The 15,113-nt window shown below is 42.8% G+C and overlaps 1 long non-coding RNA gene across 1 annotated transcript; it reads left to right on the forward strand.

Annotated features, from left to right (window-relative positions):
- The first annotated feature begins 566 nt into the window (after positions 1 to 566).
- On the forward strand, positions 567 to 10,769 carry LOC140264464 (uncharacterized). Its single transcript, XR_011906051.1, has 3 exons — positions 567 to 662; positions 8,602 to 9,140; positions 10,060 to 10,769. It is a non-coding gene; the product is annotated as an uncharacterized lncRNA (long non-coding RNA).
- Positions 10,770 to 15,113: the final 4,344 nt, after the last annotated feature.

The following is a 15,113-nucleotide window of genomic DNA, read 5'->3' on the forward strand; positions in this document are numbered from 1 at the left end:
ATATTTCTTTGACAGCCCGCCGAGAACAATGTCTGCTTTTGTGACAGCGACATTGCCAGTGGTGTAAAAATCTATGCATCTGTCAGGTTTCCCCATGTGAAACATAATTGCTTAATTTCCATTTGAAAGTACATCCCTGACATTAGAACAACGTAGACACACCAAGGATAACAGTGATTTCCTGACACCTAGAATGGGGCATAATGCGGTAATAAATAAGTGTGCAGAATGAATGCTCTGCACGCAGAGGGAGCGGGTCCGAATTTACAGCTGCAGATGAAGTGTTCCTCAGGAAAAAAATAAAAAAATTATATATTAAAAAAAAAAAAAGAAAAAGAAAAAAAAAGCAAAAAAAGCAACAGATTAGCATCAGTGTGAGTCTATGTCAACCAGATGGCTTGCTGTGGAAAAAGCTTCCCTGCTTTATTCCAGTAACCCTGACTAGCAGGCTGAATGTCTGAGATGAGAAGAGAAAAATGATCTCATTCAGGACTTTTTTTTTTCTCCTTGCTTACATGCAGCTTGAGCTGAAGAGAAAAGCTCTGAAAAGAGCACAGAAGTCGTCCCTGAGTGGTGACGTGTGAGACGTGGTGGACCACGGAAAGCTCATGGACGTGGTTTCAGAAATGCAGAAAGCACAGCATGAAAGCACAGCATCACAGGTGGGTAGGAGGGAGCCTTGGGGACATCACCTTGAGATGGTGATGTGCTGTTCTTCTGGCTTTTCCCTTGTGTAGTCCCTGACAGATCTAGAACAGAGTTCATCTCTCCAGGCCCTACTTCGTTGAATCGTAGCACCATAGAATGGCCTGAATGGGAAGAGACCTCTAAGATCACTGAGTTCCAACTCCCTGCCATGGACAGGGTTGGCAGTCTCTAAATCAGGCACTAAATCAGTCTGCCCAGGGCTCCATCCCACCTGGCCTTTTTACATTACAAAACCATGACACCTTCAATACCCCTTGGTGCAGATGGGATATCCATTGTGGTTAGGTACGTCGGCCCTAACCTGCCAATGGACTTGGCAATGGAGCACATGGGCAGTTCATGTGGAGGCAACTACATAAGCTGCTGCCTGGCCCTAGTCACCCTGCCTCGTTTTACGCATGTAATTGAATGCTTTGTTAGCTCAGTTCACTCCAGAGTCACTGTAGACAGAATTGTATCTTCATTTGAGTACTGACAAGGTCCTCATGGTGCCTCCTTCTACTGATCGTGGGGAAGAAAAATCCCAGTTGTAATAAGACTCTGAACTTGACCTGGAGTCAGACAGGATGAGCTGAAGCTCATCTACCTGCCTTCAGGGCAGTGAATGCTCTCCCATCCTGGGGCAGGTCAGGATGCCCTCACCAGCTGCTTACCTGGGTCACACGTCACCTTCCCTGGAGGCACTGCAGGTTTACAGCTGGGGAAAGGTCCTGGAAGCAGCAACTCAAAGAAGGCCAAGTATACTTAATTGTACAGACTTTTGAGACCCAATGCTAGATTAATTACTGTGGCTCACTACTGAACTAACATTTCAAGCACACTCTAGTGCATTGTACTAGGCCAGGCCATGTTGTTGGACACTGTGCTTTGCACAGCAGGAAATTTGGCTTGGAGTGTCTGGATTCCAGTGAGAAAAAATGAAGTGCATTTTAGTGACACTGTGATGAGAGCTGTCCTACAGAGAGGTCGTAAAAGTAATTGGGGTGACTCGACCTGTCTTATCTGCAATAGCTGATAGATGTGAGAGTGTCCCAAGGAATGGGAGATGGGAGTCCTCCTTCTCAGTGGAGAAGGTGTGAGGTTGTTTGACAAGGCCTGCTTCAAGGTGTGATTCACAGGGCAAGAGCTGAATGGTTATTTTTTTGGTTTTCTTTGTTTTAGTTCTGAGTCCAGTGGAAATTTCTCACAGTAAGAAGGGAGGAGGATGTTTAACTTTGATTGGGCCCATGGTAGAATTAATGTGCATGCAATATCCAGTCCTTGATTCTTTGCTTGTCTTTGGCAGTGAATGAATGTCTGTCAGTGCAAATGTCTACAAAATTACTATTTTAATGACCTGTTTGCTTCAATTAAGGCCTGGCTATTATCTTTCCAAGAAGCGAAGGGTTGGGGAGGGGGAGATGAAGCGAGAGAAAAGAGTTGATCACTGGGACGCGTGAGCAGAGCATTTAAGGGGCCAGCTGAAACCGAGAGTAGATTTGGAAAGGCTGTGTGATGAATCTGTGACATTGCAATATTTCAATCATCACATTTCAGATTCTGGTTCATGCATCATTTGCTATGAAAGTTTTGAGATTTTAATCAGTGTTTCAAGAGTAAATTGATACAGCCTAATCATTTAAAATCTCTGGCACGAGACCAAAGTGTATTATGTTAAGTGTATGTTATGTATTATAAAAGCTGCTTGCTGAAAATTAATTGAGTATTCCCGTGCTAGATAATGTTTCTCCATTCCCCAGAGCCCATCCCTTTGCGTGCGAGTGTTTTCCCAAGTGCAATGCAGATGCCAGACGAAAGGTGAATATATAACATATGTAAAAGACTGGCTCAGCACAGTATCAGGCCTGCTAACCTCCTTGGCTAGATTGTATGGCTGTTTATTTGTCTGCACGATGCGTAGGAGGAAAACTGCCGGGTACGAAATATAGAAAGTATTTTCCATAGAAATGAAGCATGAGAGAGCCTGTGCCGTGACTCTAATTCATATAAAAAGTTGGAAACGTGTTTGCATTTCTCCTGATGACTTATGTGGACTTGGCAGAACAAGCCACCCAAGTAAATGACACAGATAGCAGCCAGCGAGTCTAGGTAATAAATGTGCCGTCATGCTGTGTAATCAAAGGCTTGGGAACTTCCCACATGCTTGTCCTTCTTTTTGTACCTGTGGCAATGCTGATAAAATGAACGTGTATGGAGATGAGGGGTTGGGTACACCTTTAATTAGTCAGCGGGCAGTCCCCAGCATTATTTGTGCTCGATGCTGACATTTGTGATGCAAACACCCTTGCTCCCTGACTCAGGGTTGTGAACAAAGGCTTTCCAACTGAATATCCCCAGCATTAAGGTATTTTTCTCAGAATTCCTTTGTGTTTTTTAGCCATTCTCAATGTCCAGCACATGAAGATGGGTACCCACTGCCCATCTGAAGTCATCCTCACACTTGCTTCCTCTTGACCACGCAGATGTGATTTTGATGAAGAGCAGCATGGACATCCAGAGCGTATGTCTATTCTCTTGAAAGGCGCTAACACGATCCCTTCAGTTTGAAATGGGTGGATCAAAGCTTTGAAGTCCATTTGTACTAATGGATCCAGATCCAGCTTGTAGATATCTGACCTCATACTACATGATTTTATTAAATAGTCTTTTGGTGAATGTCATACTAGCAAACCAAAGTTTGGGGACTCTTTCCTCACTGAAAAGGCAACTGCTGTATATCAATGTTATATCCTATAATCTTTGTATTAGCAGCCAAAGAGGAAGGCTCTAGATTGAATTAAAAAATAAGAAAAATGAAGAGTAATAAAGCTTCATCTTTTTTCATTTTGGGACTCAAAGCAAAAGTTCTGGACACTTCTGTTTACCGTTTTTATTGCACAATATTGGCATTCTTAAAGTCTGGAATGAAACCTTCTTTCCTTTTTCTTTTTCCATTAAGGTGCTCAGTATCAATGGATTGTTTCTTACTTTCCATGTGTTATGACTCAAACATGAAACCCAGGATATCTGTTGCCATTGCTAAAACACTGCTTTCTTGTGTGATTGGAAAGCCACTCTTCATTGCTCCCTTTTGTACACCCTCCACAAAGCCAACTGGCTTCAGCTGTTGACAGATAACAAGTGAGAACAAGAGGAGGTGTTAAAAAAAAACTGCCAGGAAATTCTGCAAGCAGTGCTCAGTGTGAGCAGACCTCTCTCATTAGCCACCCCAGGAGAAAGCTCTGGCCAAGGCAGCATGCCTTCATCTCAGATGCCTGTGCCGTCCTGTGAGACTCTTCGTTCTTCTGGGCTCTGCTGGTGCGTTGAGTCCAGCTCTGTCTGACAAAGCTGCTGCTTTGCTTCTGATTCCTGTTGTCTGCCACATCGTGAATTCTACACACCAGGCAGCAAAAGAAGCAATTACAAATCTGAGTGCTGCAGAGTGAAACTGAGCTGGAATTTGCTTATGGGAGATGGAGGAAGATGAGCCTAGTGGAACATGGCCAGGCCCAGAGAATACATGTGGAGTGGCTAGAAGGAATGTATCAGACAAAGCTGAATAAGAAGGCAAAATCCTGAGAATTATGTCCCAGCTGTGACTTGGCAGACCAGAGGTGGTTTTACAGAAGCACAGGATGTATGCATTCTTGTATTCCTTTGTCTTTCTTGTATCTGTACTGACTCATCTGCTTCCACTCCCCCAGAAAGCCAACAGCAGTTTTGTGACATCCCTAGGAGATTCCAGAAATGTAGAACAAAGAACACACTCAGAAACTCAGTGAAGGTCACTTGAGATTTTAAAGCAAGACTGCTGCAGGTAAATGGCTCCTGGAGAGGCAGGTAATTCGGCATCAGTAGGACTACTTGCCCATGCAGCTTGGAAGCTGATGGCTTGTTCTATGCAAAGTAAATGAGCCTCATACTAATTTGTCATCAGCCAATAAAAAATATGAACTGTACTGTGACCAAACCAGATTAGTGCTGTACTCAGTGGCAGCAGTTCTCAGAGCAAATAAGGCCAAATCAGGTCATAAAACCCTTTACCTTGTTTTGAAGTGTCCCTTGTAGTGCATTGGCTGAAATTTTGCTCTCAGTGTGGATTTGATACTGTCGCAACCCAGCAGAGATGCCCTTTAGCTACAGTTGAATTTAACACTAACATTGATCTCTGTTGACAGATGCCATTGTTGCCATGTGGGTCCATCAGGCTCAGCATAGCTTTTCACTGGAATCAGAAATCATGAGATTTGCCCCGGGAGAGGCCAGGAACCAGCTACACACCCAGGTCAACAAAACCACTGCTTCTGCCAGCACTAAACAGAGGTGGATCATTAGTGGTGTAGTAGCAGCACCAAGGGGGCAGATTTTAAAGGGACCTAATTGCCTTGCTCTTAGGGCAATTAGAGGAGTGGAACACATCTGGGGCATGCTTTCCATGGCAGATGTATGACCTGATTCATCTGGACCATCCTAAGCCCTCCTGCCCTTGTGTGAAATACAGCATTAGGGCCATTGTAAAGCTTGCAATGAGAAGCTGGTTGTCATCAGTGGGCTTCATCCAGCTGCCACCCTCCTGGCAGGGCTTCTGCCTGCAGAAGAAGCTATAAGAAGGAGAAAGCAGCCCCTGATAAGCAGAGAAGCTGAGAAACCAAGGCCTTAAAAGAGGGCTGGGAGGGAAGGAAAGCTCTAAAAGTCCACTCTTATATTTTTTATTTTCTTTAACAAGCTCAGGCATGCTTGGTTTCTCCCATATGTGTATCTCTGCCAAGTGGTGTCTGTAAGTGCAGCTATTACAGAGCTGTGAAGTAATGGGTCCAAGAGCGGATTAGACAGATTCAGGGAAGATTCAGGGATCTCAAGGATCCTCCCAAAGGAATTTCTTCTGGACCGTAGCAATGTGCTGAGCTAGATGGACCTTTGATCTGCCATCAAACTGTTATTTCCTCATGTAACTTGGGCACAAAAGTAAGAGATGATCTTAGCCATCCTCCTCCATCCCTAAATCCCAGCATGCCCAGCACATGCTGGCTCAGCAATCTGGGCTTGTGCAGGCTGAAGGCTAAAGGCTACATGCATCTCTTCCTGTTTTCACAGTTCAGTATGTAGTCTTTTCCATGTTGATCACTGCTTTTGACTGACTCCTACCAGGAGAAGGGAGGGCGGTGGTGGTGGTGATGTGCAACCCAGGAAGATGCACTTCTGCGCAGACATAGGCTACAGCAGGTGAAGATCCTGGGGCAGCTTATTCAGAAATTGAGCTCAAAACCAACAGTCTGAGTCATGTATCTCAACATAATCCATCCCTCAATCTTCTCTCCCTTTTACACCAGAGAAAGCTTCTGCTCATACTGATGACCCTTTGCAATGACCTTTCCCTGCTCCCTTGTCTGCTACCTCTATATAGCATTCAGAGCAACATTGTTTTACCTGCTACATACTGAGGCAGCAACTCCCCCACACTTGCTGTTCTGCTCACTCACTGCAGTGCAGTGCCCTCACTTTGACTCCATCCTCACCTGCATGCAGATTCTTCCTCAAAAATCATGCCGTCTTTTTCCCTTTCACTTGCTTTTCAGTTTCTTTCCTTACATCTTTTTCATAGCTTTGGTTTCACTGAGCTCTGCGCAAGAAGAAACATCGAAGCTAGGACAGGGAGGCCCTATGGCAACACTGAAACCAAGAAATCAAAAAGAAATGAAAAACCAAAATGTCAGTGCAGCACTGTTAGTGCTGGGTCCGTTTTGGTGAGCAGAACATTGATACTCAAGGCAAGAGCTTGCTAAGGGTTCTTACCTGTGTTGTAATGAATTCTGGGTGTAAACTGCTCTCTGTGTACTATGTCCTTTTGTAGAGCATTGCATGAAACCACCTGGCAGTGTAAGCTCCCATCTTCCAAGTAATCAGTATACCACGGAGTATTACTTCTGAAAAGAGTCATGGGATAATTAAGTTAGAAAGACCTCTAAGATCATCTAGTCGAATGATCAGCCAATCACCACCATGTCTGCTAACCACATCCCTCAGTGTCGTGTCTACACGGTGCTTGAACACCGCTAGAAACGCTGACTCCACCACCTCCTTGGGCAGGCTGTGCTGCTACCTCACTGCTTTCTCTTTTTGAGAATAAATGTTTCCTAATATCCAGCCTGAACCTCTCCTGTCATCCTATTGATCTGGGAGAAGAGGCTGAATCCCACCTCACTATAATCTCCTTTCAGGGAATAATGCAGAGTGGTGATGGACAGCCTCCCCTGAACCTCCTCCTCTCCAGGCTGAGCAATCCCAGTTCCATCAGCTGCTCCCCATAAGACTTGTGCTCCAGACTGTCACAGCTTTGTTGCCCTTCTCTGGACACACTCCAGTGTCTCAGTGTCCTTCTTGTAGCGAGGGGTTCAAAAACTGAAATCAGTGCTTGAGTTGCAGCCTCACCAGTGCTGAGGACAGGAAGGATCTGCCTGGACTGGAAGAGATACCAAGAGCGCATTTGCTTTGAGAAAGGAAAGCATTCCTACAAAGCTGTATGGAGGGTGAGGTCTCTGGATGTTACCTAGCTGTGCAAATGAATTCAAACAGAAAGTCCCAAATCCCCATTCATAATGGATGGAACATGAATAACAGCTGAACCACTGCACAGCGATGTCAGGCTGCAGGACTAAGGTTCAGTGATACCCTCCGTAATGGTATATTTCATTTATATATCCAAATTCCATGCACAAAACAGAACAATGCCAAACAAGAAAACAGGAAAATGTGTGGTTTGAAATAAGAGTGTGAAGGTTCACGTTTATTATTTCTGATCTGATTTGCTCAGCTTTTACTAGGAAATCTTTCATGTCTGCCAACTTTACTGCCATTCGGCCTCTGCTTTTTTCTGGCTCATGCATCATCACTAGAAATAAAAAGCCCTGCAACTGGAACTTAACGATTCCGCTGTGAGGCAGGAATCAGAAATGAATCCAGAGTTCTTTCCTGCAGCACCATTAGCTCTGCAGTGCTCATAAAAATCATTTGTGGCAAGCAAATTTTTTTGAGCAGAAAAGAACTTCACAGGACTTTTCAGGAAGAGATCTGCTCTGGATATTTAAGGCTTAATTTGCACACTTGTTTTGCTGTTTGTTATGGCACTTTAGAGTACTTACTACTGGTGTGAAAAATGTGAAGGTGTTACCCATAGAGCACAGCATGCGGCATTTGGTGACTCTGTAATGAGTATTTCTGTCTGTTTTCATGAGACCATACGTCAGTAGTGCACAATGCAAATCAAACAGGCTCTGTGGCGCTGCCCTGTCAAACTGCACTACGATAGCATTTTTTCCTTCTTTACATAAAAACACACAGGTATCTTGATCTCACGAACTGGACAATAATTTTGGTAAGACCAAAATTATTCTGGATTGTGTGTTGCAAAGAGATGCCCAAATTGAGGAGGTTGTAAGAGTCTGCTGAGAACCTCAGCTTTACCCAGGGAGCAGAACAGGCCAGCTTCAGTCATCTGTGGCACTGCTACATGGCTGCGCAGATATTGGCCTACAGAGGCAAAGTCCCATTAACACCACCAGAAATTATTTCTGAACATGAAATGCAAAGGAGAACTCTGTTATTTGTTCACTAGGGGAGGAAGTAATGCCACAGTAAGAAAGCTGTTCCTGCAAATTATTTATTGCTGAGTTTGGGGTTGATTAGGACTTGTGCCAGGTACTAAATCACTGCAGGCCACAGAAATTTTATTTTTAAACATTGCTTTTTTGGATGCCCCAAAAATTGCTTTAGCTGTGAGTTATTCTGAACGAGCATGGCCAATAAAAATGTGTGAACCATAAATCAGAGCCAACGCATCCCTGCTGGAGAACCTGAGTATAAAATGGAAAACCAGAATCAGGACTACTAAGAAATTGGTTTCTTTTTCTTCTGCAGGTACCGGTAGGTGTAGATCCTGAGCCTGTGTGTTCAAAGGGGTTGCCTCAACTACTCCACAAACCTATAAGCATCCACAGCAAAATCACCTTTGTGCACCCAAGCAACTTGTTGACATCATCTGTGTATGTTGCTTTCCTCTCCTATCTGTTCTGCCACTTTATTGAGTGTAAAAGCCTGGTTCCAGCTATCTGTCCCACAGTGAGCATGGCAACCACGCTCTGATTGCTCTTGAGCTGCAGCAGAGAGGACAGGACCAAGTTGCTCAAAGAATCTCCAGGTCCTCTGTAGCTCAGCACTCTCAAGGTAAAAGGCTGAACAGAAAGAGAAGGGGAGCCTGCCAGTGAAGAAGTCCAAACAGAGAAGACAGTGGATGTTCCACTCTTTCCAAGTAATTACTTCACTCACCACAGACTGTTATTTGGAGAACCCATGGAAAGCTGTCCAGGCAGGGAAGCATGCTGCTGCTGAGAAGTCCGTCTCTGTCCATTGGCAACGGATGCTTGTGTGAGCAGAGCGTTTGCAAGGAGTTTTACAAGGTGAGTGGTAGCTGAACCTGAATTTTGGGTGGTGGATGGAAATAATAAGTAATGTGAGAATAATTCTGTTCATGCGACCTATGTCTGTGGGTGGCAGCATTTACACCTCCATTATGACTTCCCGTGCTGTGTGAGATGTTCTGGACTGTCCCCCTGGAGCACCAACACACTGATTTGTGTGTTGAACTGGCTTATCGTATGAACACCCCTCAGTAAAACCTTCAATACAGCCAGTTATAGGTAATATAAAAATGTCCTTTATTGAATGACTGCTCTAGCCAGAAGTGTTGGGAAAGAATACATTCAAGTTGGCTTGTTCTGTTTGTTACATCTTTTTCCCTACCTAAAAACTGATGGGAAGAGTGTGACTCTCCATCAGTGGAGTTCTGTTGGCAGTGTCAATAGATGTAAGCTGTAAAACAAGCTGCACTTTGGCATTTTCTCACCAACAGACCAAACCAGCACTAGTCCAGGTTGGATCCCAGCTCTGAATCATAAGCACAAATCAAAAAGAAAATGTAATACATCACTTGGCTTCCCACTGTTCCTACCGGCAATATTGGCGGTACTTCCTGAACCACTATGCCATGCAAAGCCTTGAACGGGCTCTTTCTCACACCCCATTACAGAGACGAAATAAAGGCTTACTTCTCTACAGGCACTCATGCACTTTACTGCACAAACAAGGACTTAATTTGCAGAAGAGAAGTGTGAGCAGCTCTTGCAAGAGAGGAACAAGTTCAAAATAAATCATTACCTCAATTACTTTATGTCTGTGCACAAGTTACTAATTATCTCTGAATATAAACACCAATGAAGATAGGGACTGTTTCTGAGTATTTACTTCTGTAAATTGTCAGTGACCTGACTACTTGGCTACTACATTAAATGATTATTTCTCTGTGTTAATGTATTCCAGACTGCGAAGTCCTGCCTGCTCTAACATTAAAGCTCTGAATTCAGCAGTGCACATGGATATTATCTTGAAGTGGAGTGCTGGAATTTCTGGAACTTGAAGTCCTGCTTGAAGCATCTCCTGATAGATAACATCAGTTCCAAGTAAAAATTCACTCATCCCTACCTGAATGGGCTCCTCGGTCATGAGGATCATGACCTCTTCGGAAGTATGTCCCACACCAAGTCCAATTGGCTAATCTTGGTGCATGGTTAGCAGTGGGGACAGTGACTCAATGTGTTTATATCCCATTTCTCCAACCCGATGGAAAGAAATTCTAATGAAATAAAATAAAGTACTTGATCCCTTTGATACACTGAGGTCAATGGAAAAACCCCCATAGATGTGGTATGGACTCAGATAAAAACTTAGTCTCCATTTCCATTGATGGTAGCCGTGTTCAGCCATTAAAATGATAAAGAAAGACACATGTGCTGGATTAGGAAAATTCTCATTTCAAAAATTGCTCAGACACAAATTTTTAGTTTGTTATTTTCTACACGGACAAACGAAACAGAAACAGAAATAGAAATGATCTCTAAATTCTTGTCTCAATACATTGAAGAGAGAGCAAGAATGTCAGGTTGCAAGAGCTGGTGGCTGAAGGAACTCTGTTCATCCCAAATGATGGGCTCAGAACAAATACCTGTGAACTGTGAGCAAAGATTTCTATGTCATGCTGTGGAGGTGCACTTTCATGGGCTGGGAATTCAGGCTTCTGCCAATGAGATACCTCCAATCCTTTCCCGCTCAGTGATTCTTCCTGCTCATGGAAAGTAGTGTGCTGTAGTGGGATGGGGAGAGGGGAGAATCGGACAGGGTGAGGTTGTAGATCTCAGGAATTTAGGAGTACTCTTATACTGCCACTTTAGCTGTAATCAGGGAATCTCTTTGAAGTGAAAAATTAAAGGTGTACATTTGCAGAAGCTACTCCAAAGTAAAGAAATGCAAAGCGGGCAGCAAAATACGTGTGCTAGACACCTCAGACTGGAGTGACTGAGAAACACTTCTTAGCAAGTGCTGGATAGGATTTTGCTGATTTAGTAGGTTCCAGATTGGAGACAAAGAAACATGCACACCACAGATGCCTTCCTTGTTGTGAAGGCTTCTACTTCTTCATATCTTCTTCTCCTGTCCATTCCCTGTAATACAACTGTTACAGGACACATTCAATGGAACAGAAACCAAGACACTTGGAAGGTTTCCCAGCCCTTTAATCAGCCATCATCTTCATGGAAAGATATAAGTGTAACTCTGAATACATTTTTAGGAACGTGGACAGAGCTAAAGTCATTGTAAGGTTGCATTAATGAAAGGATGTTTGAATACAGTCATTGGCAACGCACCTTTACTGCCACTTCATTCAGCACTAAAACTCCCTCTGGGAGCAGCTATGACAAAGCAAATAGACATACATGCACACCACAGATTATACTGGGAATCTTGGGTGCTCCTTTGAATGGAGAGTGCCAAAAGGACAAAGACCTCCAGAAGAGCTGACATTCTGTATCACACATTTTTTCCATAAATCATATATTCACAAAGGCTCTCCTTCAAGTTGTTCTTGTTTGTTTTGTTTTCATTTTTGTTTCATCCTCTCCATACTTTCAGTCCACAAAGAGAAGTGAAAAGGTACTCCTGAGGTCCAGTAGGGACTGGTTTGTTCATGGTTTAGATGAATTCTTGCACTCTAATAACAAAAATTCATGATGAATTTCCTTATTCTGAAAATGGTGATGGTAACTGTTAGATCAGTAATGACAAAATATTTATTCTTATTTATTTATTCTTATTATTTATTTAGTCCTGTATTTCTGATATGGAATGCCACGCAATGTGTGTCTGCAGATGTGTAGAAGGGGAAGACAGGGAAATATTTAGTCCATGATGAGAGAGGAAAAGAAAATAAGGACCCTCTGCATGATGTCTGCAGTAAAATTCTCAGGCAGCTGATGTTTATACCAACACTGTTCCCGTCAGATTGAGGCAATTGATTTCTTGTAATCAAGGGGTAAATGCAGTCACACTGAGATACTGTGATGCGTGCTCTGATCTTGGAAGCTCTAAGCAGAGTATTCTGTAGGTTTTCCTTATGTCACTACCTATAGAGGGATCTTTGGTTGACCAAATTCTTGATTCCCATGCTTCAACTTCTGAAAGAATTGACTCCACAGATGAAAGAATTCTGCTTTAGTCTCAGTTCCTTCATTGGGGGAATGCTATAGCACCACTTAATGATGAAGATCACAAAAGGATTATCCCAGTTTCACCATAGAATGAGGCAGTTATTTGTGCCAGGCAGGGAGCCAGCCCATAGATGTACTGCTCTGTAACAGAGGTTTGTCTCCATGTTCAAACTAAAATGTTGCTTTACTGCTCCATCAGGCACAGCATGGAATGGAAATACACAGCAAAATCTTCTGTCTTCAGCCCTAAGCTTTCCTGAATGATAAAGATGACAAAGGGCCTGAAGCATCTCCCATGTGAGGAAAGGCTGAGTAACATAGGTCAGTTTAACCTGGGGAAAAGAAGATTTAGAAGGGATCTGGTTCATGTCTATAAATATCTAGAGGGAGGTGGGAGGCAAATGGATGAGGCCAGGTTCTTCTTGGTGATGCGTAGTGACAGGACAAGGAGCAGTGGCCTAAAACCTGAACATGGGAGGTTCTGTACTAACATGCAGATGAACTTCTTTATGGTAAGAGTGATAGAGATCAGCTGCTCAGAGGGGTTATGGAGTCTCTTTCTCTGGAGATATTCAACACCCATCTGGATACCCACGTATGTGACCTATTGTAGGGAACCTGCAAGGATTGCATTCAGTGATCTCTTGAGGTCTCTTCCAATTCCTGCAATTCTGTGATTCTGTGCATAGAGATTAAAAATAAGATATAGCATTATGTAAGAGAACACCAGATAAAACAAACTTTAATATCAAGGAGAGGACTTTGAAGGGCATAAGTGATGCTGAAACAAAAGTGCTGCTAAAAGTGTTGCATGCCTTTCTGCTCTTTATAACTCCAGAAATGTTCTTTCTCTATAGCAAATCCCAGCTAATTGGCCAAATGATCAAAGTATATTTCTTTTTCTACAAAAAATATCTGAACAAAACCAATTTGTAGAAACTCGTCAAACACTTATATGGGGTGATGCTTATGAGAAAGTGAAAAATATTTATGTTTTCAGATTTCCAAGGAAATCTCAACTATTTCCGTGAACTTTCATTTCACTTTGCCTGCAGAAATGCTTTTATTACACTTTTCATCAAATGAATGAACTGAAAATGTGATTAGCTAATTTATCCAGGTAAAGAAATAATCGTACAGCAATGCAGCAGTTTGAAATAGTTCTGTGAAACAGATGGAATGCGTTTGGATTTTTTTTTTTCCAGCTCTTATGACGTTGTGCACATGCATTGTCCCTTTCTTGTTGACTGCAACCTTATCAAAGTAAAAGCAACAGGTGATATGCCAAGGATGAGCCATAAAAACATGCCAGAGAGGATGAAATCTGCATGCTTGAAGCCAGGTACAGTCACTTGCAAATTAACGACATCTGCATTAACATTAATTACCCAAAAGAAAACAGAAGAAGGCCTTAGTTACAATGTTGTTAATGCTCTCCAGTGCCAAATTTCTGCCTACGCCGTAGTTTTATGGAGAATTCTGTGAGTTCAGAAAATAAGCTTTGTGGAAAAGCAGCCAAAAAAAGAGTCTGCCTATACTAGTATAAATGTTGTTCTTACTGCTATGCAAAACTGCTTTGTATAGTGCTGGAGGCTACCTCGCTGATTTCTGAGATGGCACTGTCTTCATTACAAATGCTCTGAAGGCAATAACTGTAGTTCGTGTGGCTCAGTAGAAATGGCAACAGCTTCCTGCCCCAGCATACTGAAATTCTGTGGCTGACCAAGAGTGCAGTTATTCTTTAACTGATAGTGGAAAGAGTTCAAAAAGAAACCAGAAGCAGTCTCAAAAAAGCAATGAAATGCAGCGCATCTGGGACTGTGTATAAATTCACACCGTGTACAAAACCATGACCCTCAAAACTAAGATCTTGCCATTAGCCAGTGTACACACGCACAGAGTGTACGTATAAGCAGGAGTGGTAGCAAGAGACTACCATCAGCAGCTCAGACCTGGTATCTGAACTGTTACTCTGTCATTAAGCTATTCTGATAAAGAAAGAGCTGTTTCTTCTTCTCCTCCTCCTCCTCATGATATCAGTGTCCCATATGACACCATCAAGGGTGTCATTTCCTTCACATCAGACACTTTGAAAATTTAACTGAGAATAAATGGCATCTCTTTCACTGGTTGAATAAGCAACCACAGCAATTATATAACCGCCCAACTTCCTTTCAGGATAAAATGCACATAGAATAATAGAAAGAAACACGAGGAGATCCAGAATATGTATTTTTCCTGAGAAGCTAACCCAACAATTCCAACTATAAAAATGAAAGTTAAGCAAAATTAACACATACAGCAATATGAAGAAAATGAAATATGAAGAAAATAGACTCACTGCATATCACAGTCTGGATGCATTTGGAGAAGAAATCCTCTCCCACCAAATCCAAACTCTGCAGTCCTGGCATAAATCAATGACTTCATCTTTGGTGACTCACTGCCTACAATATTTATATTCAGCAGACTGCGTTCCTCGTGGGAAAGTGTCTGTGCTGCTGGGACCTATATCTCTTTCTGATCCTTGTAGACAAGGTAAAGAGGATGTTCTTTCACCTTGTCTTAATTCCACATGCTTTCCATAATATCCCATAGGATTTCTATCCTGGATATCATAACAATGTTGAACAGTTCTTTGTCTCCTGAGGAACTTCATCTTGTGCTGTCGAGGGAATAGCGGAGAGAAGAACGTATGTGAGTGCGTTCAAGTCCATGATGTGAATCCTCTTGGTAGACTGTTATAGCACAGTACCCTAAGAGAACAGGAAGGCTGAAAGATAAGTACTTACTAAATGTGAGATGGCAGTGGTGCATGCAATATTCATTTAG

Source organism: Excalfactoria chinensis, chromosome 1 (genome assembly GCF_039878825.1).
Source record: "Excalfactoria chinensis isolate bCotChi1 chromosome 1, bCotChi1.hap2, whole genome shotgun sequence".
Taxonomy (NCBI): domain Eukaryota; kingdom Metazoa; phylum Chordata; class Aves; order Galliformes; family Phasianidae; genus Excalfactoria; species Excalfactoria chinensis.